Raw genomic sequence first — 16,618 nt, 5'->3', positions numbered from 1 at the left:
ACTTTAAATTAAAGGCAGTCCATCCTGCTTTTACTTGCTGTTCTCTGAGAAGCATGTTAATTGACCACAGAGGCCATTTAGACACAACAGGCAGAGCAGCCAGATTAGATCATGTAATACAAGCTGCAATAACAGAAGCAATGTGTCTTAACAAAGAAGGGCACTTACAGCGCCCTCCAGCCGGAGAGGAGAATCTCCCAGATGTCAGAAATGGCATCACACCGCATGGCTACTCTGCTGAGAGCAAAGGCACCCACACTGGATTTTTGCAGTTCAGAAGACAGAGATCCCTGAGGGCGCTGGCTGAGCTGAGTACAGTCAGTGTCCTCCAAATTCCTTTCTTCATTCTTTTTCTCTTACTATAGGGTAGGACATTCTCTGCAGTCTTATGACCATAGTCTGTTCGAAGGAGGAAAGAGAAACTCCAATCTCCTGTTCTCAAACTCTTTATAGCTAGACGTCTGTGTGTTAGTAAGAGCCCTAGAATAAACATGTTTCTAAGATTTTGACAAAGGGTCAACCAAGAATGCTACCTGCCAGAGAATATTTCCAAGATTGTGTTGCAAAGAATTCTCAATGGTTTCATGAAGAAAAATGTTGTTTATGTGTCTATGTTTTCAAAACAGACTCAATAGGATGTATTTGTATGTTTATGCATACATACATATAAATGCAACGCTAATAAATAAAAGGAGACTGTCCATTTGAGAATGAGGGAAGACAGACATGGAAAAATTAGATGTAGAGAATCTACGAGGGGCTAGGAAGAAAGGGTTGTAATTATATTTTAATTTAAAATGCATAGCTATAAAGAAAAGTATGTAATTAGCTTAAAATTTTTAAATGAGAAAACACCACACTTAACATCCCATACATATGTGTGCTTCATATTAAATCATTTTTTATACTCAGTGACATATTTGAAGCTAAAATGACTGCATTTTTCTCTGTTCTCCTTCTTCTCTGCATGGTTACAAATGGCCGCCCTTTTCATCCTTTCACAGATACTGACATAAGCTAAAGACCTCATGAGCCTGAGTCCTTTGAGGCCAGTGCATAGGCCTTGGAAAATAATAGCGCCATTGTGAAATATTTTCCAACAGATGGCACCCAAGAACAGTGGCTTTCTTGCCTGAAAGGATGTCTGGGGACCTGGTGTGGGTGGTGATCACTTGGCAGCTCCAGGAGTCTGATGCCTCAGCACCCCTGTTCCTGAAACCCCATACCCATTGCCTCCTCGAGGTTCTAGAAAGTGTTCGTAAGACTGACTGGCTCCGTGGAATATAGCTCTAAATCTGAGAAGGGAAAGTCGTTTCCTCCCAGGAGCCGTGAGCTCAGGTTCTGGTGTTGACAATTCCACTCCCCAGGCAGCTTCGCCTTTGCCTCTAGACCCTGAAGTTTCTTTGACCTTAGCAGGCAAAGCGCACAGCTGAGAAATGGGGTATACACCCATTACTAAGCAGAGTGGGCTTCCTGAGGAATGCAGTATACACCTGCGACTAACCGGAGTGGGCTGCCTGAGAAATGCAGTATCCACCCATGACTAACCAGAATGGGCTAGAAGGAACTTCTTGCAGGGATTCTCATCGGTGCATCACTCTCCTTCATTCCCAAAACATGATACAGATGCTGAGATTTACTGTAATGATCTGGCAGTGTAGTGTGTGCCCATAGCAGACATGAGACTCAATTCATACAGCAAGTCTACTAACGCAACAGCTCACAGCTAGAAGGAGACATCTCTGAAACTGATTCCCAGATGGTCTACACTCAAAAGACACTGTATTTCGCACGTAGGAACCTTCTCAAGTCCCGGAACCCCTTGACTGGCCTTTTGGAGTCTGTAGATACCGGATTTAGTAGTTCTCTCGCTCCATGCCTAATTATTTCCAGGCATTACTTTAGACTCATGCAGGCGCTTTCAGTCACTAGGTGCAATTAAACTCATCAATGCATTGAGTAACAGCGGAGCAGTGGCTACTTGTCTGTGTGCCCAGCACCTCCAGGAAATGGCTTGAGTAAGTACCCTTAGGGAAATGGCTTTGTTACAAAAGCAAAACTGCTTGTTCAGTCTGGGACACACCCTCATGCTTATTAGCCTGTGTTGTGTTCTCCCCAGGTCCAGGGACACTTGTTCCCCTGAATTCACATTTCTGAAGCAAAGAATCTAGAACTTTAGTATTCTGAGTGCCAGAGTGTGCATGTGTAGATGTGTGATTTTTTTTTTTGAATCTCAAAAGTGTACCCAGGATACTTTTAGAGATAGTTGGTTACAAATAGCTTCATATTGTGTCCAGAGGTGTACTGTGATTAAAATATAATCACTGTGAATCAGAGCAACTGTGTGTGTGTGCTCACGCATGCATGGGCACACATGTGTCTGAGTGTGTGCATGTCGGTGTGTATCTGTGTATATATACCTGTGTGTATCAGTGTGTATAGCTGTGTGTATCTGTATGTATGCAGCTGTGTGTCTATGTGTATAGCTATGTATGTATCTGTGTGTGTAGCTGTGTGTGTGCATATCTTGTGTAACTGTGTGTATTCATCTCTGTGTGTATATATCTGTGTGTGTATCTGTGTGTATTCATCTCTGTGTGTATATATCTGTGTGTGTATCTGTGTGTAGAGCTGTGTGTATCTGTGTGTATATATCTGTGTGTGTAACTGTGTGTATTCATCTCTGTGTGTATATATCTGTGTGTGTATCTGTGTGTAGAGCTGTGTGTATCTGTGTGTATATATCTGTGTGTGTAACTGTGTGTATTCATCTCTGTGTGTATATATCTGTGTGTGTATCTGTGTGTAGAGCTGTGTGCATCTGTGTGTATTTGTCTTTGGTCTATTTAAGAGCTCTAACTTCGAACAGACTATAATTCAAAACTTAGATTTGTTTTATGATTCTTTGTGGTGGTCCATTTCTGTATAAGTGTATTGCATATTATTTTGTCTTTTAGAGCATGGTAACAAAACCACACCATATGAAAAGGTTTGATATACTAGTTGGGATAATGCAGTTTCCCGTAGTTCTGGTTTCATGGCTCATACAGTCCCTTGGTCACGATCTTCATTTACCCATGCTTGTTAGTTAGTTACTCTTATGCTTTAGAATATTTATCCTCCCACTCGGGTAGTCAGATATGTAGGGTATTGACCTGTCAATCATTTTATTATGGTATCTTGTGAATTGATATTCACAGAAAAACAGTCATGCTTGTACTAAGGCTTCTTTCTACCTGTTGTCTGGCTAAATGGAACTTTGATCATGGAAAGTCTGGAATGGAGCAGATCCCGAACCATATTGTCATGTGCTATCTTGAGTCCCCTGCATAGGCAGTTACTGCCACATCTGCTACCTAACACCCTTGTTACTCTCATGTGAAACTTTGGGTTTCATATGATACTGTTGAGACCACCAGCTCTCAACAACCCAAGGACAGAAAATTCTCAGAGAGCATCTACAGCCTATAGCACAGATTTTCCCACTTTGCTGAAACCTGCCTGCCAATGCGTCTAAAAAGTGCCTTGATTCATGACTTCCATTTATTCTGTCACTATAAAAACCCCACAAAGACCATTGCTATAGTAGGGCGTGGTATTTGGAGTAAAATGAACTCATGTTACCAGGCCCTGACCTCTCAGATTTGACTTGATAATAAGTAATCGAAACCTATTAAGTATATTGTTAAGAACTAATGTCGTACAATATATGCCCTGACTGATTTTAGTCAAGAAACCCATAAGACTGGAAGAGATTATGTCAATGATGACTTTCACCATGACCCTCTAGGGTGAACTATATTTGGAGCATAGTTGGTATACTGACAGATTTTTAACCTGTCTAGTGTCTTCAAGAATTTTCAACTTTGGTTTGTTTCATTCTAGCATTAGCATATACTATAGTCAATAAAGACTGGCCAAGTATGTGAGGTAAGAGGATAGTGGGATCAAAATGTTGGCCTAGAGACTGTATGGACTCTTTTAAGTTCAAATTTCAGTACCTTAACATCTGCATGCCTCTCTTTCCCCATCTCAAATTAGAGATGCTGGTACATGTGACTTGAGAATTTAAGATCATAACAGTTAGGGATTAGCATATAACATCTCAGAGTTCAGAGAGAAATAGGGAGGCGGCCCAGAACGGCGGCCAATTCAGTGCACTGCCTCTGGAGAGACTTCTTTGGGGCACACCCTGATTTCTCGGGCTCCAGCAGTACGAGCCTTTGAATGTTGATTAGCTTCTCATAACTTCAGTAACTTAACTCAGAGCGTATGCGTTATCTGATAGTTTTGTAGGTCCAGAAACTAGAAATGAGCACAGCACATAAAACCAGAGGGTCAGCAGGGCTACCATAAAGCGCCACCTGTATTCTTGAGTGCCAAAGTTCTTTCTCCAGTCTGTAAAGACTTCTTGATTGTGTAGACTGTCTTAATTACTTTAAACCCGGTAATTAGTTAAGAGATAATGTTCCCACCTCAGTGTCTTTAAATTTTTAAAGCGCATGCACACACATACAAATGAGCACACGCCAAGGCACATTCATGATCAGAGGACATGTTGTGGGACCTGGTTCTCTTTTTACATGATGTAGAAGCCAAGGTTAGAACTCTGGTCTTCAGGCTTGATGGCAAGCACCTTTACCAACTGTGCTATCTCGCTGGCCCTTAAATTTTTTAAAAATAATTAAATCTGTTAAGTTCTTTCTGTCATAAAAAAAAATACCATTGTCACAAATTTGGGGGCTTGAGATGGGAGTGCGTCTGGGACTAAGGACTCTGCTTCAACTACTGCATCAGCCTTCATCTTCTCAGCCGTTAAACACGGTGATGGCCGGAGACAGGGCCCAGCAGTTAAGAGGACATACTGCTCTTTCAGAGGGCTGGAGCTGCAGTTCTAGCCCCTGTGGCAGGTACCTGTCACTCAGCTCCAGGGCATCTGACTCATCTCCTGAACTCCTGCGCACCTGACCTCCCATGTGCACATACCCCCCCCACACACACACACATCGCTTCAATTTTTAATTCATCATAAAATGTGGTGATAAAATATGAGCTGTCTCATAGTTCAGATAAGAGGCGTAAAACATGACGTTAAGCAGTTAGTTTTGAGCCTAGTCATACAAAGGAGGCCTTTAAATGTTGGTCATTATTATTAGGTCCAGAAGCCTGAGAGGCCCTTTATGCTACATAATCCAGGCCATTCATGTCTGTGTTCTCCGGTGACTCTGCAGGCCTGGACAACTCAGACCGAAGAGAAGACCTTATTCCCAGCAGCTATTCTGCTGCTCTTAGATTCTTGGCAGCCACCAGCTGAGAGCCATGGCTCTCTCAGCAAATGGACTATTTGAAGTCCCCCCTCAATTTCAGATTGAATTGTCCTCGGTAGGGGGGCTAGAACTGAGGGCCTTATAATTCAGAAAACAGACCCAGAGCAACAAATAAGGGCTGCTTCTGTTTCTGCCTTCCCCTCTTCACTCCTTTCAGGACCGGCGGCCCTCCTCTAGAAGAAAGGACCCTGGTGTGTGAAGTGCCCCTGTTTACTGGGGCAGAGTCTGCGCATGGCTCTTGGCTGCACATGCCCTCGGCCTGTCTCTGCTCTGGGTGACCTAGTTAATGCTGGCATCTCAACTCATTAACCCTCGGTGTCTAGCGATGGTTTCACTGGGCTTCAACCCCCAGTGGCTCTGCAATGCCTCTGCTGTCTTCTGAGCTGTTTCACGCTATATCAGTTTTGGATATTCAGCATGCACAGAACTTAAATAGGCGAAAGAAAAATAGTCTACTATTAATTAGTATGAAATTTAACCACAGTAAACTGTTATGTGTTGTGCGGATGAAGTACGTTAGATTGAAAATTGTTAAACTCAACATGGCATCTCAGGGATGTCATGAGGGAAGGGGATTATCATGAGTTCAAGACCAGCCTGAGCTAAAGAGCAAGGCTGTCTCAAAAAAAATTGTTAAATGTATTTTTGCTAAATTTAAATGTGTTTTTAAAGGTTTAAATACGTGTCTCTCTATCTCTCTGTGTGTGTTTCTGTCCATGTATGTATCTATCTCTGTCCGTGTATCTATCTCTATGTATGTTTCTGTCTCTCTATCTCTCTGCCTGTCTATCTATCTGTCTCTATCACTCTGTGTGCATGTGTGCGTGTGTGTGTTTAAGTCAGAGGACAGCTTCGTACAGTCAGTACTCTCCTTCCACCTTTAACTAAGTAGCCTAGTTTGTCTGGCAAGCACCGTACATGCTGAACAATTCCCTGACATCTTAAATGTGTGTTTATTAAGAAACAAAGCAAGAGCCAAGTGTGTTGGTGCGTGCTATTCATCACAGCACTCAGAATGGAGAGGCAAGAGCATCTCTGTGAGTTCCAGGCCAGCTTGAACTACATAGTGAATTCCAGGCAGGCAGAGCTACATAGTGAGACTCTGCCTCAAATGAGATAGCTCATCTAGTAGATAAAGATGCTTGCCAAACCTGGGATCTACATGGTAGAAGGAGAGAGCAGGTTCCTGGGTTGTCCTCTGGCTTCTACATGCATATTATAGCAAGCACCTCCACCTTCCTCTCTCTTCCGCTTCCCCTCCTCTCTCTCTCTCTCTCTCTCTCTCTCTCTCTCTCTCTCTCTCTCTCTCTCTCTCTCCCTGTCTCGTGTCTCTCTATGTCTCTCTCTCTTTCTCTCTCCCATGCACATGCACACACACTAAATAAATAAAATAGAATTCTAAGAAATCACTCCTATACACTAGGATTTGTAAAACTTACACTTTAAAAATAACTGTTCAGACCTAAGTAGATTTTTTTTGAAACATGCAGCTAGATTAATATGCAATAAGGAAGAGAATTATAAAGAACCAGAGGCATGTCCACTCTATGCGTTACTCTCCTCACCCCTAGCTGGACACCTGTGTCCTTCCTTTGGGACGGTTCTGGATCTGTCACTACACAAGGACAGGATAACTGACACCCCACCTGTCTTAAGCCTCGTCTTCCATTTTCCCCCCATTACTCTGGCCTCACAGCCAGCTCTGTGTGCAGCCTCTGAGGGGCACTGTCCACACAGGCCTCCCCAGAAAGCACACAAAAACATTCTCTCTTCCTTCTTCTGGTGACTCAAAAGCACCATCTGTTCCCTGCACGTGTCTGGGCCAGGAATGAAGATGGAAGCAGCTAAATTAGTTCTATGGTGAACTTCTTCATTTCCCCAAGGAAACTTGTACTTTAGAGAACATGGGGCACATTTCCCATCATGAAATTTTAAGGAATAGCTCGACCTTATGAAGCATGAAATGCAGCCACTTGAGAGTTTTCCACTTCCACAACTTGACCCTCAAACAAAGAACTACTCTCTCTCTCTCTCTCTCTCTCTCTCTCTCTCTCTCTCTCTCTCTCTCTCCCTCTCTCTCTTTGTATCCGAGGTCTCCAGGTGGATGCAGGCAGCTCTGTGCTCTGAAAGTTGCCAGCAGGCTTCCGTCTCGGACTGTAGGACTTCACGGGTGCCACCACTCTGTCATGTTCCTCTTGATACTTCTCTTTTCTCTCTGCTCACCTGATGCTTCTCAAGATGAAAGTCGTCAAGTTTAGGGAGAGTTTCGTTTCTGTTCCCTAACACACACACACACACACACACACACACACACACACACACGAAGAGGTGGATGAGAGGGAGAAAAAAGGATATATACATATACATATACACATACATACATATATGAAGAATTAAGTAAAAGAATAGGCGGTAAAGAAAAAAAGGTTGACTTAGAGATTAAAGTGCAAGGAAATGGAAGATGAAGGGGAGCAATGCCAAGGAAACAAGACCTGTGCTCATGGGTCTTTCTCCTTGGCAAAGACGCCTTGTGCACGACCCACCAGCACCATCCTATCCATTGCCTCTGGCATCCACTAGCACACGCTTTAGGTTTGACTTCAGCTCATTTCAGTGTGTACTGCAGGCAATGCCCCTGTGCCACTAGAAAACAAAGGCATCTCCCTGAGCCTCGTTTCATACAATTCCAAATTGAAGCTTACGAGACTCGAAGTGCCTCTAGTTCAACATAGCATTTTAAGCTGTAAATTGCCCAAAAGGGCAACTTCTAACGCTGTAGCTCATAGTTTCACCTTGGTAAAACAGGACTAGTCAAACCATCAGACTTATGTGAGCTTGGTGCCACTACAAGGTACCATTGCTTGGTCAGCTGTTTTAGTGAAGTGACAGTTGTTTTAAGTAATGGTGTGGCTACGATCATTGCTATTATTTCTTCTCCTAATTGAAGTCTGACTTAGTCTCTGCTGCAGGAAACATACACTTTCCTCCCTCCTCCCTTTGCTATGGCTCACACTTTGTACCACCTCCACCATAATAAAAGAGCAGAACAGGATCTGGGAACCTATCTTGGTCAGTACAGTCCTTGCTGAGCGTGAATAAAGCCTTGTTTGAGAACCCTGCACCACACAAATCAGACAGACTGAGGCAGGCCTGTCATCCCTGAAAGTTAGAGATGAGATGATCAAAACAGGTTGAGGCTCGCCTGGCCTGCAAGAGCCTCTGTCTCAAACAACAAAAGAACAAAATATGAAGAGCACAGCCTCCCTGGGCTGCATGCGCAGACTCAGATCCACCCTCCTCTTAGCTTTCACTCACTTTACACTCTGTCTCCAGCAGGAATCATTCTCCCAGAAGTCCAGATAGCAATTAGCCCAGAGCAGCACTGGGGTTTTTTGTTTGTATCTTCTTCAACATATTAGGAATGATCAAGGGAGGATCTAATTTTTCCTACTAGTATTTTCTAAACAAAAGAGCAAACCCTATTAGTGTCAAGAGTCGTGTTAATAATGTACATCCTTTTGGATCTTCCATATATTCACTTCTGCCTGACATGTGACTGATTATTGGGCTTATATATCCAAGGACTCTGATCCCTATGACATGACAGGCCCCTTGGCCCTAGCAGCCCCATCTAGCACTTCCCATCTTCCCACAGGCAGGTCTCTGTCATAGGCTCCGTAGAGTTGGCTGTACCATTTCATTGCTAGTTGGTACTCACATAAAATAAAAAGTATCTTTAATTCTCATCAAATGCTAAGTTCCTCATCCTAAAGCAGTCCACACATGGACTTGTCTCCTTTGTCCATGGACGTGAACATTTCCGTAGGGTGAGACTCCATACCCTTTTATCATCCCATTGAAAAGACTAAGTCCTAAGAGAAATTAGAGACAAGATTGTATAACATCTCCAGCTAAATTCATTGGTTCTGTTGCAATCACTTTGCCAGAAAACTAAATTTAGCCTAGTCACTTGAAAAAAATAGAAGTATCATTCTTAAAGCTTTTTGGAATATATTACTTCTGGATTCCGTATAAATGCAACATAGTCCCATCATAGTGAGATGCATGGAGTATAAGACTTCAGTTGCAAAATTTGAAATTGGCTTGTTGATAAACTAATGAAAATAATCTAATTTAATTTGTGTGTTTTAATTTATTAGATATTTAGGAAGAATAATCAGAGGTGTGTTTAAGAGTAGGGACATTGAATACCAAGTTGAGAAAAGAGCAGGCAATTTGACAGTCATCATTTCCCAGTTCCTGTGCAGAAAGTGAAGACTGAACAGTCCATGCTGTGGATATAGCACAAAGGCTGTCTGTCACCCACCGTCTGAAAACCACTAGGTTCAATTCCCTGTCCTGAGGTTTTCTCTAAAGGTAAAAGTAGGGTCTATTGGCACAGGTCTGTAATCCCAATCCTCACAAGACAGCAAGCTTGAGGTCAGCTAAGCTACACAGCATGGCCCTGACTCTAAAATAAATAAATACAGAAACAGTTCAAAACAGCAGTACCACAAGAAAGACAAGGGCGTCGTCATCATTAGCTTCACCCATCAGTACAAAATAGGCCAATTCCTATGACATCTTCACTCATGAAAAACATAGACACAGACCACAATAATTCTCTAAGGCACATGTCGTCTGAAAAGGATCTAAGGTCCCAATGGCAGCCTCACAGCAAAGGGTCAGAAGACTTTTTCCTACAGTCATCTCCCCTTGGGGAGCCTTGAATTCCCTCTGATTAACCTCACCCAGGGCTCCCGGGTCCTTCGGAGACATTCTAGAAACTGAATTTCACATGGAGGAGTCTGAGTTTTATCATTCTTCCAAAAGCTTCCTTTGACCTACGCCAGTTTGTACCCAGCCCCAGTCTACAGCCTGTACTGCTAAAGGGAACCGGCATCCTCTCTTGCCAAATAAAATTAAATGAAACCAAATAAAAAGCCTTCCTGAAACATCTTGTGCACCCTGAGTACATAAGGTTCCTTCCTGACTCAAAAGAAAGAGAGTAATTTTTTCTAGAATGAAAATGGTCTTCTTGCTTTTACTTGGCATTTTCTAGTTTGTAAAGCCTACCTCTTTAGGAGTCTGTGTCTGTATGTGTGTATGTTTATGCATAGTTACATTCCCCAAAGGAATTAATTATCTTCTCCATTGACTCAAGGTACATTTCACAAACTCTTATAAAGTATAAAAGTGAATTGCAAAGTAACCTAAGAATGCCACTCTAGTATACAAATAAGTTTATACTCAAATTCAACGAGCATCATATTTCTAGTTCAGCCTGTTACCAGGGTTTTTAAGGTGAAAGCTCTTGCTCAGGTAGTCCCAGCAGGATATGCTCGATCACTGTCCCCAACTGGCCAATTAAATAGACGAGTAATAGTGGAAATCAGCTGGAGATTTATGTAATATGGGAAGAGGGACACAGAATAGGCTAAGTGACTCAAAGCCTATCTGTTCAGAGTGCCCAAGTGAGGTTTAAGTTCAAAACAAAAGAAAAAGTATGAGCTGACCCTGTGGGCATGAAAGCAGGAGAACTGGCCCCACCCCTTGTAAGGGGTGAAGTAGCCAGAGCAATTCAGGAAAGCTCACCCTGGTGGTGAGGACCAAGGAGAGCTGGTGTGCTAACCAACCCTGCAACTACCTAACCCCAGAACTAGGGTGATGAGTTGGCCCAACCCAATATCCACCCATCATTTGTGATCTGCAAGAGCACATGAAGGAGATCAGTCCTGCAGACACAACTGCAGGATCTCCATGACACAGGGCAACAACAGGATAGATGAGTGGGTCCCAGTGAGGGCTCAGTATTGATATTGTAGCAGAAACCAGAGGCCTCGAGCCAAATCAATGACTCTTTGCAATAAACACTTGCAAGTAAAGATGTATGGACAAAGGGGTTACTGTGTGACTTTCTATCTATCTATCTATCTATCTATCTATCTATCTATCTATCATCTATCATCTATCTATATCATCTATCTATCATCTATCTCATCTATCTGTCAATCTTCTATTATTCATCCATCAATTATCTATTTGTCTGCAATCTGTTATCTATTTTCTATCATCTATCTTATATCTATTATCTATTCATCTATAATTTATCCATCTGTCTACCTTCCTACCTACCTTCCTATACACCTATCTACTTAGGAGACACAATATACTCCTTTAGTGTAATGGCCAGTCAGGCAGATTTCCAGCAATTTGCTCTATCTGAAGTATCTCTGCTACCCATCAACCAAGTCCAGCGACCTTATCCAGAGTACCAGTCCTTTGAATACGGAATGTGGACATGGTGAACACTTGGACCTTTCAGATGCACCCCAGACAGTTTGGAAACACAGCTAAAGTCTGAAAAAAGATGTTTAGAAACTGCACCTGCTAAACTACATTGCTGCTTCACTTGGGCCCATAAGATACTCAAAACAGAAAAAAAAATCTGCAAGCCTCTGTTCTCATTCTGTCTGTAGTTAGATGAAAACACAGAAAAAAAGCCACTATCCTGAAGCTCTGTTTGAGTCATGCAGAATTTCAAGAAAATCCTGGCCTTGTACTGTAGAGCCCATACCCCATATGAGGACAGGTGTTCATAAGAGCAAGGATGTACCCTCAGCCAATAACGAATTAAAAGTTCTATGGGCCACTTTGTGAGACAGAACAAGGACTGAGACAATGACGGCTGGGACCATTCTTTGGCCAGATGCTGTAGTTTTGATTTTGATTACTTTTTGCTTTTTATTTATTTTTAACTTTCTTTTTTGTTTATTCTATGTGTCATTCACACTATGAATCTCAATTCTACTCCTATTTTGTCCCTTTATGTTTGCCCTTGCAACCTCCCACCTCAAAAAAATAAAATAAAATTTATGAGAAAAAAAGGAAAAATCAATCTTGTCATGGAAGCTGTAGCGTGACCCAGTGAGATAGATAGGTGAGTAGGTGGGTGGGTGGATAAATGATAGGTCCATAACTCATTTGTATTAACCACAGTATTTCCCTACTGCCACAGGCTAATATAGATAAAGGCCTAGGGAGGAAGCACAGTTCCATTTGGACTCAAGAAAAAGTTCGGAATACTTTTTTATGTTGGCACAGGTTAGGACTCGAACGTAAATCTGAAAGGTTCTATGAGAAGCCTTCATCACCACAGTGACAACAGGTGTTTATATGGCACCAATTAAACAACCAGAGGCTTTAGGAAAGGAGCTAGAGATGGGCTGTGTGGTTTTTAACTCCCGGATGGCAATACGGTGTGATTGCTGACCCCAGCATTTTTTCACCCACCTGGAGCAAAAGAAAAGGAAATAAACTGTTGGATGAGTTTAATATAGTGATATGAAACCCACAGTCTTCAAGCACTTGCTAAAGAGGAGCAAGAGCAGGGGCGAGCCAGACAGCTCTGCAAACACTGCAGGCTCAAGCAGCTCTCAATTGTAAATGTGAACTCGTGTGTGATCTGGCGTGTTTACATGTTTCTGGGGTTACATAAACTTGAACGCCCAGGATTGTTTTACTCTCCACAGTTATTTCCAGTCTGACAATACTTTCCAACAGGAGGCAGCCATTAAGAAATAACGTGCAAAGGCATTTCCCAGCAGATTTCAGAGGTCTGGGACTCTTTTCCGCTAAGTTAGCCAGTCTTAGTATATTCGTTTCAGCTTACCAATTTCAGGAAATCCTAATCTGCATCACGCAGAAACATCACAGATGCTGTTACCGGCAGCTGGACCCATGCAAGCCTAGGAATTTTAAAATTAAGCACAAAATTTAAATGAAGTTGATGATTTGCCCTGAGAGAAACTGTGCTATTTAACTTTGCCTGCCTGAGTCTCAAGATGTCCCCCTATTTCCTCTCAAGGTTGTGATTTTTAGGAAGTTGTACAGTGTAAGGCACCATCAGTTTAAGTTGCTCCTCTCAAACATCTTATCTATTGTGTGTAATTAACAAGTATTTATCAAAGATGGTGTTGAATTTGAGCGATGCCACTCCAGAAATATCTTGAGGGTGTTGCATTGCCGTGGGACCTTACACCCACCATGCTAAAATACAATTTGTATTTCGTCTAACATTTCACCTCTACAAGTGTTATTTTTATACATTTTCAATTAAATTTGCTCTTTGATAGTTGGTGCACACATAGACTACATTCTGTTTGCTCTCACCCACGCCCCTCTTGAGTGTCCTCCCGTTCCTGTCATCCCCACTCCTGCTACTTTCCTGTCTTTTTGTTTAGTGACCCACTGATTTTAACCGTGGCCATCTGTGTGACCATGGCTCTGGAACTGGTCATTGGTAGGCTCTCTGAGTTACAACTAAAGACAGTGGCTGTCCTTCCCGAAGAATCCATCAGTTGTCCATGCATCAGCAGGAGAGTGTGTGGCCCCTTGAGCCCCTTTGTGATTGGCTGTTGACTGTCAGAGTCTTGTGCAGACCCAGCCAATTCAGGCATCCAGAATTGCCGTGAGACCATGTATACATGGGCTGCGTCTTGCCTAGAAAGTAGCATTTTGCACTCCTTCTCCTTGTATAGCCTCTACTTTACCTCTTACTGGGTCCTAAGCTGTTTGATGCTTCATTTCAAAGCTCCCCAGAGATACAGACTGTCGGGGCCCTTCTTAACACATTGTAGTTTCCTTAACTTTAAAAATAATTAGCACAGATTAATTTAATAAAACTAGGCTTTGTTTTGGTATACCATGCCTGCATATAATATACTGTGACAATATGTAACCCTCTAGTGCCCAATCTTGTCCCTACTACCGACTTTCACTATTCCCCTTTCATTTTCATGTCTTTAAGAACAAAAGTCTAAATTCCACACCTGAAAGAAAACATAGAGTATTTATCCTTCTACATCTAGCTTCTTTTGCTTAACGTAACAGTCTCCAGTTTGTCCATCCTCCTGCAAATGACCTAACATGATCCTCTTTATTAACAACACTCCATCATTTATCTAGGGCACATTTTCTTTATCTGCTCATCTGTTGATGGGCACTGTCTTAGTTAGGGTCTCTGTTGCTACAGTAAAACACTATGATCAAAAAGCAAGTCTGGGAGGAAAGAGTCTATTTAGCTTATACTTCCATATCACAGTTCATCACCCGAGGAAGTCAGGACTGGAACTCAAGCAGAGCAGGAACCGGAAGCAGGAGCTGACACAGAGGCTGTGGAGGATGCTTCTTACTGGCTTGCTCAGCCCACTTACTTATAAACCAGAGGACCACCAGGCCAGGGATGGTGCCACCCACAATTGGCTGGACCCTCTCCAATCAATCACTAATCAAGAAAAAGCCTAACAGTAGTATCTTACGGAGGAGGAATTTTTTTTTAATTGAGGTTCCTTCCCTTCAGTTAACTCTAGCTCTGTCAGCTTGACATAAGACCAAGACTATCCAGCAGAGGCACCAAGGCAAAGGATGACTTTGTACACACGAGTCTTGTTCTAAGATCCTGAAACATGCAGCTAACTGAACACTTCCTATAACCACACCTACTCTCCTGACTACTCAATCTTTCTCCCACTTAACCTGATAGAGTCACCTTGCCAAAATCTAAACCTCTGTGTACGAAGTCTTCTTAAGCTTTGAGTGGTACCCTGGCTCTCTCCTGTAGGACGGAGGTCCCATTCTGGTCTAGACGTCAGACTGTCCAAATATGAGGCCACTTCATTTCTCCGCCTCTCCACTAACACTTGCGCACAGAGATGCTGCCTAATTCCCAGTTCCCCCGCGTGCCATACCCTCTAGAGATCTATGTGCTCTCCCACAATTCCTTCTAACTGTGATCATTTTTCCTGAACGCTTCCGTCTTTAAAAAAAAAAAAAAGTACCGTTGCTTTTTATCCTCCTATGCTAGAATCACTGATTCTTTGATGTCATTCTCAAACCTCATAAATAAGCTACCACTTCGAGCAGTGCATGCTTGCATGTGGCATATATTACACCAAGCTATTAATACTTACTTGGAAAAAAAATTTCCGTTTCTAAACGGGGATCTTAAAAAGCACAGAGCTCCATAAAGTCACGTCTTTTTAATCTTTTGATCTTAGGAGACTATGAAAGTGTCTGAAAACTTCCAGCTTCTTTTCAAATATTTCCTTTGGGTGGTTTTACTGGGGCTCATGGCTTGCAGTCATCTGTTGTGGTCGGAAGACATGACTGTAGGAGCAGGAGACCATTGCTCACTGTCCTCAAGCAGGAAGCAGAAGGAGATGCGTGTTGGAGCTCCTACTCTAGGAGTGTTTCCTCGTAAGGGGGTGCGGGTTAGTGGTGAAGGCAGCAGGTACCTGTGTAGTCCTGGGAACTGAGAGTTAATCAGGAGCTAGCAGAAGGGACTCATCATTCTCTTACCATGCTAGCATACGTTTGTGAATATCCCATCTACAAGGAGAGACATCAATTGAACAAGTGAGCCACACCTTGTGGCAAACAATAATACTGTCCCTTCACCTCTACCATATAACTTCGGATAGCTGTTGTTTCACTAAAATTCATGAAAACTAGAGATCCTAGCCAAGCTCCATTGCTTTCCAAGCAAAACTGCACCCTGTAGACGCATTCAGGATAACCTCTTCCGAGGGCCTTGCTGTTCTGTTTGTAAGGTGACAAAAATGTGGTGGAGTATTACAGTGTCACTTCCTTTGGTAAGTTAGACAGGAAGCCACGGAGTCCACAGTGGTGGTCCTCACCTATCTGATGCTTGAACACACTTCAAGAGCTGTCCCCGCTGAGGGGCTCTGGAGATGGCTCAACCAGTGAAGTGGTAGCTATGTGAAGACCTGCAATCCCCTGCACTGATGTAAAATGTTTCGTCATGTGGTGGCACCTGTGTCTCCAGCACTGGAAAGGCAGAGACAGGACTCTCTAGACTGAGTGGCCACCATTCTAGACCAATTGGCCAGCTCCAGCTTCCCTGAGAGAACCTGTCTCAAAGGATATTGTGGAGCGTGATCAAGGAAGATAGCAGTAGAGAGAGAGAGTCCCAGACATCTCCCACTGAATCAGTCTGAGGTGGAAGCTAGTATGCCCGTTCCTTCCTTGGCTGTAATGACTGAAGAAAGTGAAGATTATCAGTTTAAGCTGGCTTGATGCTTCCCACGAAATCTGGAGATAATGAGAGGCACACGGTTTGCCTTTTTCTCTGCTGCTGTATTTCTATGCCTCCTAAGATGTAATACCAATGAATTTCCCTCATAAGGTCTATGCTTTACCTTAGCAATTATTAGCAATCATTGTGTAGCTTATGGTTCTTTTATGAGGGAATTAATAACAACAACAAAAGT

At 42.7% G+C, this 16,618-nt stretch overlaps 1 protein-coding gene across 31 annotated transcripts in view; it reads left to right on the top strand.

Annotated features, from left to right (window-relative positions):
* The window catches only part of Dtna (dystrobrevin alpha), a 367,583-nt gene that overhangs the window by 209,039 nt on the left and 141,926 nt on the right, over positions 1 to 16,618 (top strand). The window lies entirely within an intron of this gene.

This window comes from Microtus pennsylvanicus, chromosome 4 (assembly GCF_037038515.1).
Source record: "Microtus pennsylvanicus isolate mMicPen1 chromosome 4, mMicPen1.hap1, whole genome shotgun sequence".
Taxonomy (NCBI): Eukaryota; Metazoa; Chordata; class Mammalia; order Rodentia; family Cricetidae; genus Microtus; species Microtus pennsylvanicus.
The sequence above is the reverse complement of the archived record's forward strand: the minus strand, read 5'-3'. Positions and strand labels throughout refer to the sequence as shown.